The sequence below is a fragment of the Capricornis sumatraensis genome, chromosome 20, assembly GCF_032405125.1.
Source record: "Capricornis sumatraensis isolate serow.1 chromosome 20, serow.2, whole genome shotgun sequence".
In the NCBI taxonomy this organism is placed as follows: Eukaryota; Metazoa; Chordata; class Mammalia; order Artiodactyla; family Bovidae; genus Capricornis; species Capricornis sumatraensis.
In genome coordinates, this window is record NC_091088.1 from 6,611,342 (window position 1) to 6,635,921 (window position 24,580).

Sequence of the window (24,580 nt, forward strand, 5' to 3'; positions counted from 1 at the left end):
AGGACTGGAAAAATCAGTTTTCATTCCAATCCCAAAGAAGGACAATGCCAAAAAATGTTTCAACTACTGTGTAATAGCACTCATTGTACATTCTCACAATGCTATGCTCAAAATCCTTCAAGCTAGGCCTCAGTATTCTGTGAAGCAAGAACTTCCATATGTATAGGCTGGATTTAGAAAAGTCAGAGGAACCAGAGATCAAATTGCCAGCATCCATTAGATCACAGAAAAACCAAGGAAATTTCAGGAAAAAAAATCTACTTCTTCTTCATTGAGTACACTAAAGCCTTTGGCTGTGAGGATCACAACAAACTGTGGAAAATTCTTATAGAGATGGAAACACCAGATCACCTTACCTGTCTCCTGAGAAGCCTGTATGCAGGACAAGCAACCATTAGAACCAGACATGGAACAGCAGATTGGTTCAAATTTGGGGAAGGAGTATGTCAAAGTTGTATATTGTCACCATGCTTACTTAACTTATATGCAGAGTATATCATGAGAAATGCTGGGCTGCATGACTCAAAGCCAGAATCAAGATAGCTGGGAGAAATATCAGCAACCTGAGATATGCAGATGATACCACTTTAATAGCAGAAATTGTAGAGGAACTAAACAGCCTCTCGATGAGGGTGAAAAAGAGTGAAAAAGCTGGCTTAAAAGTCAATATTCAAACAACAAAGATCATGGCATCTTGTCCCAACACTTCATAGTAAACAGATGGGGAAAAAGTGGAAATAATGATGGATTTTATTTTCCTGGGCTCCAAAATTACTGCAGTGATTGCAGCCACAAAATTAAAAGACACTTGCTCCTTTGAAGAAAAGCTATGACAAACCTAGACAGCATATTAAAAAGCAAAGACATCACTTTGCCAACAAAGGTCCTTATAATCAAAGCTATGGTTTTTCCAGTAGTCATGTACAGATGTGAGAGTAGGACCATAAAGAAGGATGGGTGCCAAAGAATTTATATTTTCAAATTGTGGTTCTGTAGAAGGTTCTGGAGAGTCCCTAGGACAGCAAGGAGATATAACCAGTCATTCCTAAAGTAAATCAACACTGAATATTCATTGTAAGGACTGGTGCTGAGGCTGAACCTCCACTTTGGCCACCTGATGCAAAGAGCTGACACACTGGACAAGGCCCTGAGGCTAGGAAAGATTGAAGGCAAGAGAAGAGGTGCAGCAGAGGATGAGATGGTTTGGACAGTATCACTTACTCAAGGACAAGAGTTTGGAGAAACTCTGGGAGATAGTGAAGGATAGGGAACCCTGGCATGCTGCAGTTCATGGGATCACAAGCTGTCAGACACAGCTTAGCAACTGAACAACAATGCTTGCTCAGACCCACTTGACTTCACATTCTAGAATGTCTGGCTCTAGGTGACTGATCACACCATCATGGTTATCTGGGTCATTAAGATCTTTTTTGGGTAGTTCTTTTGTGTGTATCTTGCCACCTCTTCTTAATCTCTTCTGCTTATGTTAGGTCCTTACAGTTTCTGTTCTTTAATTGTGCCCATCTTTGTATGTAATGTTCCCTTGGTATCCCTAATTTTCTTGAAAAGATCTCTAGTATTTCCCATTCTATTGTTTTATTTGCATTATTTATTTAAGAAAGCTTTCTTATTTCTCCTTGCTATTCTCTGAACCTCTGCATTCAGTTAAGTATATCTTTCCCTTTCTCCTTTGCCTTTCACTTCTCTTCTTTTCTCAGCTATTTGTAAGGCCTCTGCAGACAACCATTTTGTCTTCTTGCATTTCTTTTTCTTGGGTATGGTTTTGGTCACCACCTCTTGTACAATATTACAAACGTGCATCTGTAGTTCTTCAGGCACTCTGTCTATCAGATCTAATCCCTTAAATCTATTCATCACCTTCACTGTATAATCATAAGGGATTTGATTTAGGTTACACCTGAATGGCTTAGTGGTTTTCCCTACTGTTTTCAATTTAAGCCTGAATATTGCAATAAGGTGCTCATGATCTGAGCCACTAGAAAAGGCAATGGCACCCCACTCCAGTACTCTTTCCTGGAAAATCCCATGGATGAAGGAGCCTGGTAGGCTACAGTCCATGGGGTCGCGAAGAGTCAGAGCAACTTTTCTTTCACTGAGCAACTTCACTTTCACTTTTCACTTTCATGCATTGGAGAAGGAAATGGCAACCCACTCCAGTGTTCTTGCCTGGAGAATACCAGGAACGGGGGAGCCTGATGGGCTGCCATCTCTGGGGTCGCACAGAGTCAGACACGACTGAAGCGACTTAGCAGCAGCAGCAGCAGCAGCACATCTGAGCCACAGTCAGCTCCAGGTCTTGTTTTTGCTCACTGTATTGAGCTTCTTCATCTTTGGCTGCAAGGTATATAATCAATCTGATTTCTATATTGACCATTTGGTGACGTCCATATGTAGAACTATCTCTTGTGTTGCTGGAAGAGGATGTTTGCTATGACTATTATATTCTCTTGGCAAAGCTGTGTTAGCCTTTGCACTGTTTCATTTTGTACTCGACGGCCAAACTTGCCTGTTATTCCAGATATCTCTTGACTTCCTACTTTTGCATTCCAGTCCCCTATAATGAAAAGGAGGTCTTTTGGTGTAGTTCTAGAATGTCTTATAGGTTCTCATAGAACCATTTAACTTCAGCTTGTTTGGCATTAGTGGTTGGGGCAATAGACTTGGATTACTGTGATGTTGAATGATTTGCCTTGCAAATGAACTGAGAACATTCTGTTGATTTTGAGGTTGCATCCGAGTACTGCATCTTGGACCCTTTGGTTGACTATGGGGCCTCCTCCATTTCTTCTAAGGAATTCTTGACCACAGGAGTAGATATAATGGTCATCTGTATTAAATTTTCCCATTCCCATCCATTTTTGCTCACTGAATCCTAAAATGTCAGTGTTTACTATATCTCCTGCTTGACCATCTTCAATTTACCTTGATTCATGGACCCAACATTCCGGGTTCCTATGGAATATTGCTCTTACAGCATCGGATTTTACTTCATCACCAGACACATCCACAACTGAGTGCCATTTCTGCTTTGGCCCAGCATCTTCATTCTTCCTAGAGCTATTTCTCTGCTCTTCCCCAGTAGCATATTGGACACCTACCAACACTGGGGGGCTCATCCTTCCGGTGTCATATCTTTTTGCCTTTTCATACTATTCATGGGGTTCTCAAGGCAAGAATACTGGAGTGGTTTGCCATCCTCTTCTCCAGTGGACCACATTTTGTCAGAACTCTCCACCATGACCCATGCATCTTGGGTGGCCCTACATGACATGGCTTTATTGAGTTACACAAGGCTGTGATCTATGTGATCATTCTGGTTAGATTTCTGTGATTGTGGCCTTCATTCTGAAGTTGTGGGATTGTAGTTCTTGCTTCTTCTGTCTGCCCTCTGATGAATTAATATAATAGGGTGTGCAAGCTTTCTGAGGGGAGGGACTGTCTGTGGGGAAAGTTGTGTCTTGCTTGGCAGACAGATCCATGCTCAGTGGATCTTTAATCCAGTTGTTGCTGATGGGTGGGACTGTGCTCCCTCCCTGTTAGTTGTCAGGCCTGAGGTGATCCAGTCCTGGAGTCTACCAGCTCTGTCAGGGCTATGGTGACCTCCAAGAGGACTCTTACTGCACATGCCTCCCAGGACTGCTGCTACCAGTGCCCCTGTCCTTGTGATAGGCCTCTTCCAACCCACACCTCTGTAGGAGACCTTCAAACACTCAGGTAGGTCTTCCTGCATCTCCCATGGGGTGACTGCTCCTTTCCCCTGGTGCACACAAGGTTTTGTTTGTTCCATCTAAGAGTCTCTGTTTCCCCTAGTCTTGTGGAAGTTCTGTAATCAAATGCCACTGTCCTTCAAAGTCAGACTCCCTGGGGATTTCCAGTCCCTCCCTTGTCAGATCCCCCAGTTGAGAAGTCTGCTGTGGGGCCTAGAACCTTTGCAACAGTATGAGAACTTCGGTATTATTGTTCTCCAGTTTGAGGGTCACCTACCTGGCAGGTATGGGACTTTATTTTAATGTGATTGTGCCCCTCCTAACATCTCATTGTGGCTTCTCCTTTGTCCACCATTTATTGGTGGGTTACAACATCTTCCTGTTGATGTTTGTTCAACAGCTAGTTTCAATTTTGGTGTTCTCATGGGTGATGTGTGCATGTTCTTCCACTCCACCATCCTTCCCTCATGGTTCAAATGGTAAAGAATCTGCCTGCAATGCAGAAGACCCACATTCGATCCCTGAGTCAGGAAGATCCCCTGGAGAAGGTAATAGCTACCCACTCCAATATTCTTGCCTGGAGAATTCCATGGACAGAGGAGCCTGATGGGCTACAGTCCATGGGATCACAAAGAGTCTGACATGACTGGGTGACTAACACTTTCTCTTGCAATGATACATCCTAGACTTCAGTTAAAATATGTAAAATAAAGTACACTTTACACTTGGGAAGGATTTTGAGGAAAGATAGTGAGAAGAGCTCACTAGCTGGGAAAGGCATGATGAATGTTCTAGGTCAGTGTTGCTTTGCCCAGGTACCATTAACAATTTTTTTAATGTGCTTTACTTTTAATATACCTGAGTGAGACAGAAAAAAATATCTTAGCCTTCTTGTGAGTGAGACTTGCCCATTCTCTGGACAGTTCACCTTCTTTCTGGGCAATGCTTGGTGGATAAACTTTGTATTAGACACATGTCAGGGCATCAACCTTGAACACAGCCCTTTTTCACAAAATCTATCCCTATCCAGGGGCCCTGCTAAGAATGTGACCTCCTGGCAATGGGCAACTGGGATGTGCAGTAAGCCTGGGCTAATAGCATGGCAGCCAGTCAGTTGAATTTGCTGCTGCAGTTTGCATAGGCCAGCGAGGACCGAGTTATCTGGCAGCAGGACCTGTGGCAGAACACGATGACAGAGAAAGGACCCGCTGTTGGCCTCCACTTTGGGCCAGGGGCAGGTGGTAGGTAAGCAGAGAGCTCTTCTCAGTGGAAAGAGGAGAATGAAGCTCAAGTTTCAAGAAGAGAGCCTAGGTGAGAGGGTAGGAAATGCACAGCTGCTGACCAGGCATCCTCCTGGACATAGGTGCTGTGGAGCTGAGTACTCATGGAGATTTGACCTTCCCTGAGACCGCAGGGTGGGCACTAGTCTCTTCTAACCAGGAAATCCCTGTTCCTCAGGGTCACAGACCCCAGAGGGGTACCACTGCACTGGGGCCTTGGGGATCACCTCTGAGTCGCCCCCCTGCCAGTAACCCCTGTCTCATGCCCCAAACCAGGAAAGCTCTTCTTGCAGTGCTGGGAAGTTCACTGCTTTTTCTTTTCTTTTCGTTTTTTTTTTCTCATGTCACTACAGCTGCTGAATTATATCTCTTACCCACAGGGTACAAGCGCAGCAAGAAGAGGAGGGGGAAGTTCACCTGTCCTGCTGCCTCACCAGCATTCCTCTCCTGGTTTGTTATGCTCAGGCTCCAGGCTAGCTGAAGAGCAGCCTTCCTGCTTTCACTCCGGCATTGCTCCTTATAGGAGAGCCAAGGCCTGTGGGCCTGGCTGCTTTATTGCCACAGCCCAGCCACTGGGCACTGAGGCCCATTGGCCTTTTAGCCATGGGTTCACCTCTGCTGAGGATGAGGCATCAAATCCATGAGAACTTTTCATTGTGAAGATCCTAGAAAAGGGTGCCAGCATCCCACAAGGGAGGGATGCTCACAGGCAAGGTCCCCAAGACCTAAGGAGAGAAGCAGGCCTGACTGAGCAGCCGTGTGCAGACCAGGATAAAACCTCAGGGTTTCAGCAACGCTAGTGATGTCTGAATGGAAGCCTCAGGGAAGGGGACTGAGAGGAAGTGGGGATGAGGAAGGTGGGGAGAGGGAGGTTGGGAAATGGAGGATGGGGAGGATGAGGATGCCATGTACCCTTTTTCTAGCCTGGGTCTATGGACATTTGGAGGGTACCAGAGAGAGACAGGAGCCCTGGAGGGGAGGAAATGGCCATTTTCTAAGCCCTCTTTGAAGTCCAGGGATCTAGGAGGCATGATTCCAGGGCTGTAATTTGTTTCCTGTGCTGGAGAAGGAAATGGCAACCCACTCCAGTGTTCTTGCCTGGAGAATCCCAGGGACAGAGGAGCCTGGTGGGCTGCCATCTATGGGGTCGCACAGAGTCAGACACGACTGAAGTGACTTAGCAGCTGTTATAACAAATTACCAAAAACATAAAAATGTATTCTTTTACTATTTTGGAGGTTAGAAGTTAAAAGTGGGTCATACTGGATTAAAATCAAGGTGATGGCAGAGTTTTGTTCCTTCTAGAGACTCTGAAGGGAGCAGGGGAACAGCATGTGCCAAGCCCGGGAGCCTTAGGGAGAGTGGTGAACACAAAGACCAGCGCACCTGGAGCACTGGTTGGGGGGAAGCAGCCCTCTCGGCCAGTGTGAGCAGGTCTGTCCATAAGTGGCTTCTATGTAGGAAGCCATGGGGAGATTATTAAGTAGGTGACACAGCCAGATTCATGCTTCAAAATAATCATCCTGGCTATAAAGTGGGCGAAACGTTGAAGGTGGGACAGTATTGCTGCAAGGGACCTGTGAAGAGGCCTTGTCATTAGTCCAGGAGACAGGGGATTTGAATCAGAGTGTAACATAGGTGCATGCTAAGTTGCTCCAGCTGTGTCCAATTCTTTGCAACCCCATGGACTATAGCCAGCCAGGCTCCCCTGTCATGGGATTCTCCAGGCAAGAATGCTGGAGTGGGTTGCCATGCCCTACTCCAGGGGATCTGCCTGAACTGGGGATCAAACCCACATCTCTTGCATTTCCTGTATTGGCAGGTGAGTTCTTTACCACTAGTGCCACCTGGGAACAAGTGTCAAAGCCTGGACTCCACCCCAAGCCTGAGCTGGTGGCACTGAACTGAATCTTGTGGCACCATATCTTAACCACTCCAGGAACTACCAAGTCTGTTCCCTGAGGCTTGTTGAGAAAAACTCCCCAGCTCTGTGCTGGGGAAGGGCTGTCCTAAGAACAGCAAGTCTGTGCCTTTCCAGAGTGGAATTCTGAAAGAAAGGAGTCCATACCCATGGTTTCACATTTTCCGTCCTATGACCTCCAGAGCAGGCCTTGTGGGGTTAGCTCTCCCCGACTGTCCTAGGAAGATTATGCTAAAGTGATCTCAGCAAGTCTCAGATCCCTCAGTCCCTGAGGAGAAGACACACTTTCAACATACAACATCATCTGGGCAAACAAAGAATTTTTGTCAAAGTTGGAAATCAACACCCACCCAGGTTTTTGACACCAAAGGGGTTCAGAGATGTAGCTGATGGAGCTGCTATAAAAATTTTATGCTGAAAAATACTGCACAAATTAAAAAACATTAACTTGTTAGAATGTCATAATTTTTATGCACATGTAGACAAGGTTAATGAATTTTATTCCACACACATAATTTAAATTATAAAACAATCAAATTACTTTTCAGATAATACTTTGGGCCCAAATCAAGTCAATTTCAAGTCATTATAACTTTAGAAAAAGACATTAATTTGAATATGGAATTTAGATCCATTAAAAATCTCAACTTTAAATAGTGATAATAGAAATCAGAAAAGCTTGAGAGTGGTTAAGATTAATTAAGAGTGAATGCATTTGGGAAAATAAAATTATAGCACTGTAATTTTAGAATGCAAATGAGATCAAAAAGTTTAATTACATCTATATATAAACACTGCCTCAAAACAGAAAAATATTTCATTACAAGGATTTGTAAATACTGTATTCTGTAATTTTTGTTACATAATTAGCAACAAATCAGTAAACAGCAATTGTTGTCAGCTCATCAGAATACCCTGATAGTTTAATTTAACATTCTAACTCCTCAAAGTTCGCTTCAGCCTGATTTCTTTGCCCTATGAGGTAAACAATGTATACAACCCACTCAAGCCCCTTAAATCCCTCTCCTGTTTTGCAGACTTTGCTTCTGTAGATTCCCACCTGCAGTGGTCTGCTGGCACCTTGCCTGAGGTTCTGGAGCTGCCTCAGCCACCCAGCTAGAGTAGGGTGCCTGTCAGGTTACGCTCCCCACCCCGACCCCACCCCCACCCCCAGTGAGTTTAGCCAATGACTGCTCTAAGTGTTCTTTGCCTCAGGTTGGATGGACTCGGGTATAATTTATGCTCCAGAGCTCCACACAGGGTGGGGCTAAGACTAGGCTTCACATGAGACCACAGCCATGCTTAGCTTCTGCACTAGATCCAGTTCCCTTAAACTGGAGCCTGGAAGAAAGAATCTTATGCAAAACCTTCATAGAGGAAGTGCTCTCAAGTGAAACTTATAGGGAAGTAGGGCATTAAAAATAAAGTTATTCAAACACTTATCACTTCAAGGCAAATAGATGTGGAAACAGTGGCTGACTTTATTTTTCTGGGCTCCAAAATCACTGCAGAGGGTGATTGCAGCCATGAAATTAAAAGACACTTGCTCATTGGAAGGAAAGTTATGACCAACCTAGACAGCATGTTAAAAAACAGAGACATTACTTTGCCAGCAAGGTCCATGTAGGCAACACTATGGTTTTTTCAGTGGTCATGTATGGATGTGAGAGTTGGACTATAAAGAAAGCTGAATGCCGAAGAATTGATGCTTTTGACCTGTGGTGTTGGAGAAGACTCTTGGGAGTCCCTTGGACTTCAAGGAGATCCAACCAGTCCATCCTAAAGGAGATCAGTTCTGGGTGTTCATTGGAAGGACTGATGTTGAAGCTGAAACTCCAATACTTTGGCCACCTGATACGAAGAGCTGAGTCATTGGAAAAGACCCTGATGCTGGGAAAGATTGAGGGCACGAGAAGAAGTGGATGACAGAGGATGAGATGTTGGATGGCATCACTGACTCGATGGACATGGGTTTGGGTGGACTCTGGGAGTTGGTGGTGGACAGGGAGGCCTGGTGTGCTGCAGTCCATGGGGTCTCAAAGAGTCAGACACGACTGAGCTGAACTGAACACTTGTTCAAACAGTAAGGAAGACTACTCACTACTTCTGTGATGTGTTAAGACTAGGCCAATAAGGGAGAAAAGTTTCCACTCTGAATACAACAATGTGAGAGGATTCTGGGTGGAAAATTGGAAAGTGTAGACATCAAGGGTAGGGGGTGTTTCTTGCTAAACTGTCTTAGATCCTTACTGAAGTTAGGATAGGGTAATCAGATACCAAGCATGGAGGGATTCTTGCTAAACTGACTCGCAGGATTCTTGCTACAAGTAGACTAGACAGGCCAAAGACAAGGCCCCAGGATGAGGCCTAGTTGAGTAGAAGGCTCTTCTGAGCCTCACTGAGTTTGGTAAAGGAGAGCACATTTGTCAGAGGGAAGCAGGGAGGAGCAGGGGAAGAAGCAGGCAAAACTGTGGATTCAGTTGAAGTTTGGCCTCCACTTGATCATAAAGTGTCCTATCTTGAAGCAAGGGAAATGGACTTTTTCTAATATCCTCATATTAATAAGTCCTTTGCTATGGACCAAACCCCAGGGGTTGTAATATATGCCAAATCTGGGCAATTCTTCTAAGACCTGTGAGTTACTAGGTTGGTGCAAAAGTAATAGCACTTTTGGATCCTGATTTTTAAATTTTTATAACTAGGCTCAAGCACATCTTTATAAATCAAAATAGGAATCATTACAATCAACACATCTTTGCCAATGAGAAATAAGTTTATTCCTGCAACAAATAATATCTGGGCACTAGGTTTCAACAAACTCTTAGAAAGCATTGTCTTCATCCTGCTGGCTGTGGAAACACTTTCTCTGCAAAAAGTTGTTGAGATGCTTGAAGAAGTGATAGTCTTTTGGCAAGAGGTCAGGTCAATATGGCAGATGAGGCAAAACTTTGTAGCCCGTATTATTCAACTTTTGAAGCCATGCATGGTTGCATGTTGTCATGGAGAAGAATTGGGCCCTTTCTGTTGACTAATGCCAGCTGCAGGCTTCTGGGGTCCAGCCCTGGTGGATCCAGGGTAGTTTGAAGGGTGGACAGAGAAGGCGAGGAAAAACTTACTTATTTAGAAATATAAAAAGAGATTAGAAAAATTAGTGTAGTAGGAAAATTAGTGGAGAAAAAGAGGCTGAATAACTTGGTTTACGTGGAAAACTAATAAAGTTCCAAGACAAGGAACTTGCACCGTCTACGTTAGGCCACCGGTGCCCACTTGAATAGCAGAGGGTGCGCCGCCTTGGACTCCCTCTCGCGTGGGTCTTGGAAGCCAGGGCAAATAAGTAGACTCGGAAAGCTTCCCTCCCCAGATGGGAATTCAGCCTGAAAAGGAGAGGGAGGGAGAGGGAGAAATAAAGAGAGAGAGAGAGAGATTCGACATGGGGGAAACCAGTCTTTCCAGTGACTGGTCCATCCTTTATTGTTTAGGAACACTTTTATACTTTTGGTTGTACATAGAGATCAATGGATAATACAAAATTATGCAGTGTCAGCAGCCCTGACTCTTATCAAGACCAGGCTTTCTCTCGGCATACCTAGTTGTATACACAAGTCTTAGGTGATTTACATCATCTTCTGGCCAGAAGGCCAATTCACATTTTACAGCCCTTTTCTGATAAGGGTAATAGTGTTCTTCCCAAAGTCTAGTGCCACTCTCAGAAAGCACTAAATAAAGTTACATTCTTACATAGCAAGGACACAACAATTTATAACAATGAAAGAGGAGTACAGTGATTTATAACAAAGAGAAAATTCATTAACTCAAAAGTCTAGTGTTGCTAACATCAAAATTACTATATTCCTATTTCTGCATCCCATTTAAATTGATTGATATCCTCTCATGTGCCTAAAAGATAAAGGATATGCAGGCCTGGCAGCAAACATTAACTCAACAAACTCTTCACCAAACTAATTCTTAACTCTAAAAGGCTCTATATCTTTAAGATGTTTTAAGCTTCGTGCCTCTCTCGGTTGGGGGGCTGTAAATAATCACAAGTTGTAGAAGTCTCCAACTGTCAGGCAAGTTAGAGGGCCATCAGGGGGTTTTAAGCCGAGACATTCCTTTCATATGCAGGAGACCAGTTGGAGCTCTAAGTTAACTTTTTCCAGAGAAAGGTAGTCGGGGATAGCCCCTGTAATGTCAGAAGAGTATAGTATAGCAGACAATAAACAGACAGATTTTGGTTTTAGGGTAGATGCTCAGGCAGAGGACCCCTTGAGACCTGACTCGCCATGCCCATCAGGTCTCTCTGCATGATCTTGTCATGGGTGGGATCTCCCGTGCTGGCTCCCAGCAGCAGGCATTGGAGTTTTTGGTGCATCTCTTTGATTTACTGAGCATTCTTCTCAGATTCAATGGTTTTGCCGGGATTCAAAAAGCCGTAGTGGATCAGACCAGGCAGCAGACCAGCAAACAGTGACCATTTGTGTGTGTGTGTGTTTGTGTGTGCAAATTTGGCTTTGGGAAGTGCTTTGGAGCTTCTTCTCAATCCAACCACTGAGCTGGTTATCACTGGTTGCCATATAAAATCCGCTTTTTGTCACACATTGCAATCTGATCGAGAAATGGATCACTGTTGTATAGAATAAGAAAAGATGACACCTCAAGGCAACAATTTGTGGTCAGCTCATGAGGCACCCACTTACTGAGCTTTTTCACCTTTCCTAATTGCTTCAAATGCCAAATGGCCATAGAATGGTTGACACTGAGTTCTTGGACAACTTCTCACATAGCTGTAAGAGGATCAGCTTCAATGATGCTCTCAGTTGGTCTTTGTCAACTTCCAATGGCCAGCCACTACATCTCCTTTACAAAACTTCTTGAACCACCACTGCACTGTATATTCATTATCAGTTCCTGGGCCAAATGGATTGATGATATTGAGTTGTCTCCTCTGCCTTATGACCCATTTTCAACTCAAATAAGAAAATCGCTTGAATTTACTTTTTGTCTAACATAATTTCTTAGTCTAAAATACATATAAACATCAAGTTATAATTCATTAGCAAAAAAACATAAAGAAAATATACCCTAAAATGATTTATAATACGCCACATTTGTTGAAGAATGTATTCCAATATCAAATGGCAAAGTTCAACAACACAAAATCACAATTACTCTTGCACCAGCCTAATATCACAGTCCACACTTAGGGCAGCTGAGAAAGATCATCAACCCAGCTCATTAAAGGCAGGTTGAGCAAAGCACCAGCACCCTCTACTGTAGCATTTCCCCTTTCCCTATCCTGCCTCCTGAGAGCACTGCCTCATCACAGGCACTGCTTCCAAAAAACCCTACAGGGACACCCCAGAGCTCTAAGGTTCAAGAGTTCCCTTTGCTCTGGTGACCACAGGCGGCTGGAGTCCTGAAAGCCTCTTTATTCCAAGCTCTAGGAGAGGGCCTGCAGCAGTTGGCTCCTGCCATTCCCCCCAGAACAGAATCCATGTTCCCTTCTTTTAGTAACAGTACCCTGATTTTCGGGATTCCCTCCTGGCTCAGAGGGTAAAGAGTCTGCCTGCAATATGGAAGACCTGAGTTCCCAGATCCCTGGGTCTGGAAGATCCCCTGAAGAAGAAAATGGCAACTCGCTCCCGTATTCTTAACTGGAAAATCCCATGGACAGAGGAGCCTGGTGGGATACAGTCCATAGGGTCACAAAGAGTTGGACACGGCTGAGCAACTTCACTTTCACTTTTCACTTTCACCCTGATTTTCCTCTGTGGAATCCACTACCCCTTCTCAATCTATAAAGTTTGGACATAGCATATGTGCATGCATGCACACACATACTCTCTCTCTCTCTCTATCACACACACACACACACACACACACACACACTTACACACTTAGCCCTGGACAATCAGTCAAGGGATGGGAGTGTGATCCCAACTGAGCCAGTGAGCCTCAGTCCTGAAATCTTTGCTTGGAGGCACCTGAGGATCATCTGCCTGCAGATATGAAGATTCTGCCCGAGACTGAGACAATCACAGAAACAAATTAAACCAAGTCAGAGAATTTGAAAGACATCTGACATTTGAACCTCAGGTCAATCTCTGGACTGTTTAGTTGTATGAACCAATTCAGCCCTCTCAGCAGGTGAGAACTGCTCCAAGCCACCTGGAGATGAGTTTCAGTCACACCCAAGTGACCCTCCCCTGACTCATATCTCTGATGAGGGTCTGGTGAAAAGCCTCTTTTAGAAAATTGTCTATTTTGAGATGTGTGATAGGGTGTAAGTGGTAAGTACTCAGTATCTACAGTCCTTTCTAGGCATTCATTTCCTTTTTTGGAGTATTTGGTCCTGGAAGTCCTGGCCTCTATGGAAGATTTCTTTTAGAGTGCTCCCTGGGGTTCTCAGCTCTCCCATCCAACCCCCAGTCTCCCAAGACTCTGAGCTCTGGTGCCTTAGGAACACGTCATTCACAAGCACCATATTCTCTCCCTGCTCCTAACCCCACCTCTGGGAATCAGTCTAGGAAGAACAATAGGGCCCAACCTCATGTACACATCTGTGAGCTGGGCCCATCCTGCGGATTCTCTGTCTACTGGAGCAGCTCTCCTGGTTTTGGTGACTCTTGTTCATCATTTCACTCTCTATGCAGACATCTCACGCCCCAGCCTGGGTACTGGCTGTGTGAGGGGGCTGGAGGGACCCTCTATGTGAAGGCATGTGGGGAAATGGTCCTGCCCCTAGAGCCGGCCAGATGATAGCCTGGAGCTGCTGAGAGCTGCTGTGTCCAGAAGGCCAGCTTGAGAATGACACCAATCCAAACGAAGCACAGCTGAGAAGCATCAATGTCGTGTGAGCAAGGGGGTGCACCATCATCTGAACATCTCATTTCAGTCATATCTGAAATCTGGAACCTCTTTTTTGCTAAGCCAATACATTCCCTTTTTAGCTTCAGTCAGTTTAAGCAGGATCTTGTCACTTTAAACAATAATTATGTGTAGATGAGATAGTAACTAGAGGCAAAGAGCTTTGTGTGTGCACAAGAGGGGACCTAGGCCCTGACTCACTAAACTCAGGGCTGGCTCTCTTTTGGCTTTAGCTTATAACTGATATCTGTAATGTGAAAGATTCCTGAATGTGTGTCACCTCCTCCTAAATCCTTTCCCAGCTGCTCTGTGCTGCCCAAATCTCACCTTTTAGGTAAAGGCACCCCCACTTGAGGAATGCATCCCGAGAGGAGACGTTCTAACCTCAGCTTCGGAGTCTGTCACGTGAGTGCAGGTTTTGCAATAGAAGTAAGAGGTCACCTATCAATCGTTAGCTCTGAGTGAGCTAAGCTGGGAGAGCAGATAATCCAGTATGTCATTGGCTTAAAACACATGTATGTTTCAGACCTACCGAGTTCACTATGAATCCAGGAGACTCTCAGGGTAATTGGCCTCTGTGAAGTGACTCGGTGACCCAGGTGGCCCTGATATGGTGAATCTGCAATCTCAATGCAAATACCCTTGTGCTGCAGTAGAGGAAAGATGCATACAGCTCTCTTGTGCCCCTCTTCCAAACTTCAGCCCACATGTGCCCATGCCAATTAGCCAAAGTCATCCCAAGGCCCTGTTCAACTGCAAGGGAGCCTGGAAAGTGTGCTTTTAAAGTGCCTAGAAAGAGAAGAGACCACTTGTGGGTCAGCACTAGTGATGTCCACCAAGCATTGTGGGCATAGGAGAGACCACTGAAAGGGTCAGTGACGATACATGGCTCAAAAGTGAGCATGTGACTGACTCCTGCTAAGAACCCCTGCTGCGGGTGGAGGGCAGGGCAGTTCCAGACTAGACTGTGGGAGAGAAGCCAGGACTCCTCCCTGCCTTGGTTTGGTGTGCTCTCTGGGTTTTAAAATTATGTCCGGGGGCGGTCCTAAGATGGTGGAGGAATAGGACAGGGAAACCACTTTCTCCCCCACAAATTCATCAAAAGAACATTTAAACGCTGAGTAAATTCCACAAAACAACTTCTGAATGCTGGCAGAGGACATCAGGCAATCAGAAAAGCAGACCATTGTCTTCAAAAGGAGGTAGGAAAGAAAATAAAAGACAAAAAAGGAGACAAAAGAGTCTTAAAAAGAGAGAAGTTTCTAAAAACCAGGAAACACTCTCACCAAGTCTGTGGCGAGCCTTGGGAACAAAGTGGGCAAAATAACAGGGAGGAAAAATAAATAAATAATTAAAACCCACAGATTACGAGCCCAACAGTAACTCCCCCCATGGAGAAGCAGTGCAGACATCTGCATCCACCACTAGCAAGTGGGGGCTGGGCAGGGAGATGCAGGCTGCATTGCTTAGAGTAAGAACTGGGCCTGAAAATCCCGAGGGCAATCTGAGCCAACTAACTTGGGCTGGCAAACCAGACTATGGGATAGCTACCACGCGAAAAGCCGTAACCTAAAACACCACCAGACCCACACACAGGGCAAAAGACTGAACAGAACTAGCCTGCTGCAGACCATCCCCCTCCAGTGACAGGCAGCCAGAGCCAGAAGGGGGCAATCACACCCCCAGGGAGACATTATCTACCAAACTACAAGCAGACTTCTTTGCTAACTAAGACTTCTTGGGGTTCTAGACATTCAACATCCGCCTGAGAAGGTGCGCCAGTTGTACACCCAGAAAACCGAGCAGCAGGGATGGGGTAGATGATAAGTCGCAGCAGCTGTGCTTGCCAAACACCTCATCACCTGAGCTGCGTGGACCTGGGAAGGGCACAAAATGCAGGCCCAACCAAGTCTGTGCCTCTGAGGACCACCCGAGTGTCTGAACCTGAGCGGCTTAGACCTGGGAGGTGCATGCAGCCCAGGGCCGGCCTTGGACGGTTCCCGGAGGAGCAACCTGGAGCCTGAGCAGTGTTGGCTGGGAGGGCACATGCGCTGTGAATGGGGGCAGGCCCAGTGTGGCTGAGACACTGTGAGCACATGCCAGTGTTATTTGTTTGCAGCGTCCCTCCCTCCCCACAGCGCGACTGAACAAGTGAGCCTTAAAAAAGTGTCCACCACCGCCCCCCTTGTGTCAGGGAGGAAATCAGACACTGAAGAGACCAGCAAATAGAAGAAGCTAAAACAGAGGGAACCGCCTTGGAAGTGACAGGTGCAATAGACTAAAACCGACTATGTACCGACTACATAGGAAGGGGCCTATAAATCTTGAGAAATATAAGCCGGACCAAGGAACTATCTGAAAATGAACTGACCCCACACTGCCCACAATAACACCTGAGAAAGTCCTAGATATATTTTTACTATTTTTATGATCATTCTTTTTTTAATTTTTTTAATTTTTAAATCCTCTATTATTCTTTTAATTTTCATTTTTATAACTTACTATTACTTTTCAAAAAAAGACCCTATTTTTTAAAGCAAACTTCATATATATATAGTTATAATTTTTGTGACTTTGTTTTTTCTTTCTTCTTTTCTTTAATATTGAAAATCCAACCTCTACTCTAGATTTTTAATCTCTGCTTTTTGGTATTTGTTATCAATTTTGTACCTTTAAGAACCCAATCTTCAGTACCCATTTTTACTTGGGAGCGAGATTACTGGCTTGACTGCTCTCTCCCTCTTTGGACTCTCCTTTTTCTCCACCAGGTCGCCTCTGTCTCCTTCCTCCCCCTTCTCTTCTCTACCCAACTTTGTGAATCTCTGTGTGTTCCAGATGATGGAGAACACTTTAGGGAACTGATTACTGGCTGGATCTGTCTCTCTCCTTTTGATTCCCCCCTTTTATCCTCCTGGCCACCTCTGTCTCCTTCCTCCCTCTTCTCTTCTCTGTATAACTCCGTGAACATCTCTGAGTGGTCCAGACTGTGGAGCGCACATAAGGAAGTGATTACTGGCTAGCTTGCTCTCTCCTCTTTTGATTGCACCTCATCTCATTCAGGTCACCTCTAACTCCCTTCTCCCTCTTCTATTCTCCATGTAACTCTGTGAACCTCTCTGGGTGTCCCTCACTGTGGAGAAATTTTTCATCTTTAACCTAGATGTTTTATCAATGGTGTCGTATAGAAGAAGTTTTGAGACTACTGTAAAAATAAGTCTGAAAACCAGAAGCAGGAGGCTTAAGTCCAAATCCTGAGAACACCAGAGGACTCCTGACTCCAGGGAACATTAATCAACAGGAACTCATCAAACGCCTCCATACCTACACTGAAACCAATCACCACCTAAAAGCCAACAAGTTCCAGAGCAAGACATACCACACAAATTCTACAGCAACACAGGAACACAGCCCCGAGCTTCAAAATACAGGCTGCCCAAAGTTAGTCCAAAACTATTGACATCTGTTAACTCATTACTGGACACTTCATTGCACTCCAGAGAGAAGAAATCCAGCTCCACCCACCAGAACACCGACACAAGCTTCCCTAACCAAGAAACCTTGACAATCCACCCGTACATCCCACCCACAGTGAGGAAACCCCACAATAAAGATAACTGCACAAACTGCCAGAATACATAAAGGCCACCCCAAACTCAGCAATATAAACAAGATGAAGAGACAGAGGAATACCCAGCAGGTAAAGGAACAGGATAAATGCCCACCAAACCAAGCAGAAGAGGAAGAGATAGGGAATCTACCTGATAAAGAATTCTGAATAATAATAGTGAAAATGATCCAAAATCTCGAAATCAAAATGGAATCACAGATAAATAGCCTGGAGACAAGGATTGAGAAGATGCAAGAAAGGTTTAACAAGGACCTAGAAGAAATTAAAAAAGAGTCAATATATAATGAATAATGCAATAAATGAGATCAAAAACACTCTAGAGGCAACAAATAGTAGAATAACAGAAGCAGAAGATAGGATTAATGAAGTAGAAGATAGAATGGTAGAAATATAATGAATTAGAGAGGAAAAAAGAAAAACGAATTAAAAGAAATGAGGACCATCTCAGAGACCTCCAGGACAATATTAAATGCCCCAACATTCGAATCCCAGAAGAAGAAGACAAAAGGAAAGACCATGAGAAAATCCTTGAGGAGATAATAGTTGAAAACTTCCCTAAAATGGGGAAGGAAATAATCGCCCAAGTCCAAGAAACACAGAAAGTCCCAAACAAGATAAACCCAAGGCGAAATGCCCCAAGATACATATTTATCAAATTAACAAAGGTCAAAAACAAAGAACAAATATTAAAGCAGAAAGGGGAAAACAACAAATAACACACAAGGGGATTCCCATAAGGATAACAGCTGATCTTTCAATAGAAACTCTTCAGGCCAGGAAGGAATGGCAAGACATACTTAAAGTGATGAAAGAAAATCATCTACAGCCCAGATTACTGTACCCAGCAAGGATCTCATTCAAATATGAAGGAGAAATCAAGAGCTTTACAGACAAGCAAAAGCTGAGAGAATTCAGCACCACCAAACCAGCTCTCCAACAAAAGCTAAAGGATATTCTCTAGACAGGAAACACAAAAAAGGTGTATAAACCCTAACACCAAACAATAAAGTAAATGGCAATGGGATCATACTTATCAATGATTACCTTAAATGTAAATGCGTTGAATGCCCCAACCAAAAAAAGACTGGCTGAATGGATACAAAAACAAGTTCCCTCTACATGTTGTCTACAAGAGACCCACCTCAAAACAGGGGACACATACAGACTGAAAGTGAAGGGCTGGATAAAGATATTCCATGCAAATTGAGACCAAAAGAAAGCAGGAGTAGCAATACTCATATCCAATAAAATAGACTTTGGGGAGGGAGGTGGGAGGGGGGTTCATGTTTGGGAACACATGTAAGAATTAAAGATTTTAAAATTAAATAAAAAAAATTAAAATATAATAAAAAATAAAACAAAGGTGGTGAAAAAAGACAAAGGACACTACATAATGATCAAAGGATCAATCCAAGAAGATATAACAATTATAAATATATATGCACCCAACATAGGAGCACTGCAATATGTAAGACAAATGCTAACAAGTATGAAAGGGGAAATAAACAATAACGCAATAATAGTGGGAGTCTTTAACACCCCACTCACATCTATGGATAGATCAACTAAACAGGCAATTAACAAGGAAACACAAATTTTAAAAGATACAATAGACCAACTAGAGCTAATCAATGAATATAGTAAAGTTGCAGGATATAAAATCAACACACAGAAATCCCTTGCATTCCTATACACTAATAATGAGAAAGTAGAAAAAGAAATTAAGGAAACAATTCCATTCACCATTGCAACGAAAGGAATAAAATACTTAGGAATATATCTACCTAAAGAAACTAAAGACCTATATATAGAAAACTATAAAACACTGATGAAAGAAATCAAAGAGGATACTAATAGATGGAGAAATATACCATGTTCATGGATCGGAAGAATCAATATAGTGAAAATGAGTATACTACCCCAAAGCAATTTACAAATTCAATGCAATCCCTATCAAGCTACCAGCCATATTTTTCACAGAACTAGAACAAATAATTTCAAGATTTGTATGGAAATACAAAAAACCTCGAATAGCCAAAGCAATCTTGAGAAAAAAGAATGGAACTGGAGGAATTAACCTGCCTGACTTCAGGCTCTACTACAAAGCCACAGTCATCAAGACAGTATGGTACTGGCACAAAGACAGAAATATACATCAATGGAACAAAATAGAAAGCCCAGAGATATATCCATGCACCTATGGACACCTTATCTTTGACAAAGGAGGCAAGAATATACAATGGATTAAAGATAATCTCTTTAACAAGCGGTCCTGGGAAAACTGGTCAACCGCTTGTAAAAGAATGAAACTAGATCACTTTCTAACACTGCACACAAAAATAAACTCAAAATGGATTAAAGATCAAAACGTTAAGGCCAGAAACTATAAAACTCCTAGAGGAGAACATAGACAAAACACTCTCCGACATAAATCACAGCAGGATCCTCTATGAACCACCTCCCAGAATATTGGAAATAAAAGCAAAAATAAACAAATGAGACCTAATTAAACTTAAAAGCTTCTGCACAACAAAGGAAACTATAAGCAAGGTGAAAAGACAGCCTTCTGAATGGGAGAAAATAATAGCAAATGAAACAACTGACAAACAACTAATCTCAAAAATATACAAGCAACATATGCAGCTCAATTCCAGAAAAATAAACGACCCAATCAAAAAATGGGTCAATGAACTAAACAGACATTTCTCCAAAGAAGACATATGGATGGCTAACAAACACATGAAAAGATGCTCAATATCACTCATTATCAGACAAATGTGAATCAAAACCACAATGAGGTACCATTTCACGCCAGTCAGAATGGCTGCTATCCAAAATTCTACAAGCAATAAATGCTGGAGTGTTGGTGGGAATGCAAACTAGTACAGCCACTATGGAGAACAGTGTGGAGATTCCTTAAAAAATTGCAAATAGAACTGCCTTATGACCCAGCAATTCCACTGCGGGCATACACGCCAAGGAAACTAGAATTGAAAGAGACACGTGTACCCGAATGTTCATTGCAGCACTGTTTATAATAGCCAGGACATGGAAGCAACCTAGATGTCCATCAGCAGATGAATGAATAAGAAAGCTGTGGTACATATACACAATGGAGTATTACTCAGCCATCAAAAAGAATACATTTGAGCCAGTTCTAATGAGGTGGATGAAACTGGAGCTGATTATACAGAGTGAAGTAAGCCAGAAAGAAAAACACCAATAGAGTATATCTACTTGGGTTTTTTGAAAATTGAGAAGACTTGATAATGGGGGGGGGGGGTCTGTATTTCTCAATATCAAAGTTTGCTGGAGGAAAGTTTTGGTTCCTCCCCTTAGAAAGTGTACCTCTCAATATTTTGTTTGCTTGTTTGTGTGTATGTATATCAACCCCGTCTGCCTCAGCCAGAGCCAGCCTCCTGGGCATGTGATCTGTGCAGTCTCACAGGGCCCCATGCTTGGTCTACTGCTCTGCTCTCACTGCCTGAATTCTTAAACAAAGAGTCCTGCATTTACATTTTGCACTGGGCTCTACAAATTATGCACCCAGCCCTGGGCTGCCTTTCATGTGCATTGTTCCTATGGTGCCTGGTGAACTAGAAACTACACGGAATCAGGAGCCAGAAGGACTTGAATTCAAAATTAGCTCAGAATTGTTGGGCAAGTTACTTAGTACCCTCTAATCTCAGTTTTCTCATCTGTTAAAAGAAATAAAATCACTTTTCTGGTGGGATTGTGGTGAGGATTTAATGTGGTCCAGGTTTTAAGGGAGTGGCCCATCATTGTGTGTACCCCATGTTCCCACACTTGTCATGGTCATTTTAATGCGATTTCCATTTCTGTTGAGAAGCCCACTCCTACCACACCTGTCCAAAGACAGAGTCTGAGACCCAAAGCTGGGGAAATGACATGCAAAGGATGTCTCAGGCTGCTAGATCTGGAGCTGGTATTCTCAGCCCCCATCCTCATTTGAACAAGGAAGCCCCCATGCTCACTGGCTGCCAGTGCAGAGAAAGAAGTAAGGCTCAGAAGTGAAGGGGAGTTGGCCTGAGAGGGGCTGATCAGGCTAACAGAGCTTTTGATGCATCCCTGAGGGCTGGGAGATGCACTGCCTACTCAGTCACCTTGATGAAAGAACAGGACCCAAGTTTGCTCCATGGGAGTGGAGAAAAGAGAAGCGGTTGAGTGAGAGCAGAAGCCTTCAGCATTCACCTGAACAAAGGCAACTCATCTAAGCAGCTCAGAGAGGCCAATGTGTAGCAGAAGACAGTTCCAAAGCATCATTAATACAGTGTAAGCAATCACCAGGTGAATTTTTAACCTCTGCCACCACTGCTGACTTCACAGGGGAAAAAGTCTCTTGAATCTTTTCTCAAGTGCCAGTTCCCTCCAGGATTAAATAAAAGTTGCAGTCATTAGTAGCTCTTCATGAATGAGCTTGAATCCCTGCCAGGCCTCTCTTCCTTTGTGGATTAGAACAAAAACCTCTAAGACCCTTGAGAAGAAGCACAGGGCTGGACCAGAACTTCAGCTAATATAGCCTGGCACATAGCCTGGCAGACTGGGCTCTGCCAATGAAAATTCAAACAAAATAAATATAACACATGTGATTTTTTTCCTTGACATACAGTGCAGGACATAGAAGCACTGCATGTCTATTCTATTCTAAATACATGAATCTGGCTCATTCACTGCCCTCTTACCCTCTCTTTCACCAGCTGTTGTTAGTGGGCTATAGCACCTCCCTAGTGCCTTTGGGGAGGCTCTCCCTGCCCTCAGGGTCTGCAGGAACCTAGGGTGTCTACAAAGTGAAAATGTTAGTCACTCAGTCATGTCTGACGCTTTGCAACCTCATGGACTGTAGCCCACCAGGCTCCTCTGTCCATGGAATTCTCCAGGCAAGAATACTGGAGTGAGTAGCCATTTCCTTCTCCAGAGGATCTTCCGAACCCAGGGATCAACCCCTGCCTCCTGCATTGCAGATGGATTCTTTGTCACCTGAGCCACCAGGGATTCCTATACAGTCTACACCCTCAAATGTCCTCAGCCTCTCGAAGTGGTCAGTTCCCAGGTTCCCTGCCTTCCCACATCCCATGAGATTGACTACAAGGCTGTAGTCCAGTCTTTCCATACCAAGCCTGGTTCAGATCATTAGACCTTTCTGATTCAGGATACTGGATATCTGAAAAACTTCTCTAGGGATGCCACAGAGCTGTCCCCTCTCCACATACTGAGAGGGTAACAGGCAGGAAGGCTAGGGGTCTCCAAACGGAGGAAATAGGCTCCAAGTGTCAGACGTTTTTTATCTCTCTCTTAAGCAGCAGGAGGAAACAAACTGCAAGTGTCAGATTTTTTCCCTTCTCTATTCAAAATTAAAAGTTTTCTTTTAAAATTCTGTGTTACCATGATGACACCTGGTTCCACCTGAACTTAACTTTTCTTAAACCATGAGTTAACCAATGCATTTTTCTTATGGAAATGTTTTTCTTAAGCTATGTTAATTAACTATGTATTTACCCTGGACTCTGTCTTTCTTCAAGTTGGTTCCACCTAAAACTCAGAACTGATAATGGCTCAATAAACCAGTATGTTTTACTTATACAATTGTTCCCCTAATCTATGTTAATGAGACTACCTATTTGCTTGGAAACTTGCCTTTCTTCAAGATTCATGTCAATCATTTTATGGCCCTGGATGACTCATGTTGTGCCTGTGTTACTCAAAATGCATGTTGTGGGTGAGAGGCCTGGTGCCACTCTCTGAGTTTTGAGACATTTCAGTCCAGTTCAGTAGCTCAGTCATGTCCAGTTCTTTATATCCCCACAGACAGCAGCATGCCAGGCTTCCCAGTCCATCACCAGCTCCCAGAGCTTATGCAAATTCATGTCCAATGAGCTGGTGATGCCATTCAACCATCTCATCCTCTGTCATCATCTTCTCCTCCTGCCTTGAATATTTCCCAGCATTAGGATCTTTTCCAATGAGTCAGTCCTTCACATCAGGTGGCCAAAGTATTGGAATTTCAGCTTCAGCATTAGTCCTTCCAATAAATATTGAGGACTGATTTTCTTTAGGATTGACTGGTTTGATTTCCTTGCAATCCAAGGGACTCTGAAGAATCTTCTCCAACACCACAGTTCAAAAGCATCAATTCTTCAGCACTCAGCATTCTTTATAGTCCAACTCTCACATCCAAATGTCTGACTCTGAGACATTTCCTTTCTCTAATTAGCAGCTTGCTAGTAGGGATATCAGTTCAGTTCAGTTCAGTCACTCAGTCATGTCTGACTCTTTGCAACCCCATGAATCACAGCACGCCAGGCCTCCCTGTCCATCACCAATTCCCGGACTTCACCCAAACTCACGTCCATCGAGCCGGTGATGCCATCCAGCCATCTTACCCTCTGTCGTCCCCTTCTCCTCCTGCCCCCAATCCCTCCCAGCATCAAAGTCTTTTCCAATGAGTCAACACTTCACATGAGGTGGCCAAAGTACTGGAGTTTCAGCTTTAGCATCAGTCCTTCCAATGAACACCCAGGACTTATCTCCTTTAGGATGGACTGGTTGGATCTCCTTGCAGTCCAACGGATTCTCAAGAGTCTTCTCAAACACCACAGTTCAAAAGCATCAATTCTTTAGTGCTCAGCCTTCTTCACAGTCCAACTCTCACATCCATACGTAACCACTGGAAAAACCATAGCCTTGACCAGATGGACCTTTGTTGGCAAAGTAATGTCTCTGCTTTTGAATATGCTACCTAGATTGGTCATAACTTTTCTTCAAAGGAATAAATGTCTTTTAATTTCATGGCTGCAGTCACCATCTGCAGTGATCTTGGAGACCAAAAAAAAAAAAAAAAAAAAAGTCTGACACTGTTTCCACTGTTTCCCCATCTATTTCCCATGAAGTGATGGGACCAGATGCTATGACCTTCATTTTCTGAATGTTGAGCTTTAAGCCAACTTTTTCACTCTCCTCTTTCACTTTCATCAAGAGTCTTTTTAGCTCCTCTTCACTTTCTGCCATAAGGGTGGTGTCATCTGCATATCTGAGGTTATTGATATTTCTCCCAGCAATCTTGATTCCAGCTTGTGCTTCATCCAGCCTAGCATTTCTCATGATGTACTCTGCATAGAAGTTAAATTAGCAGGGTGAC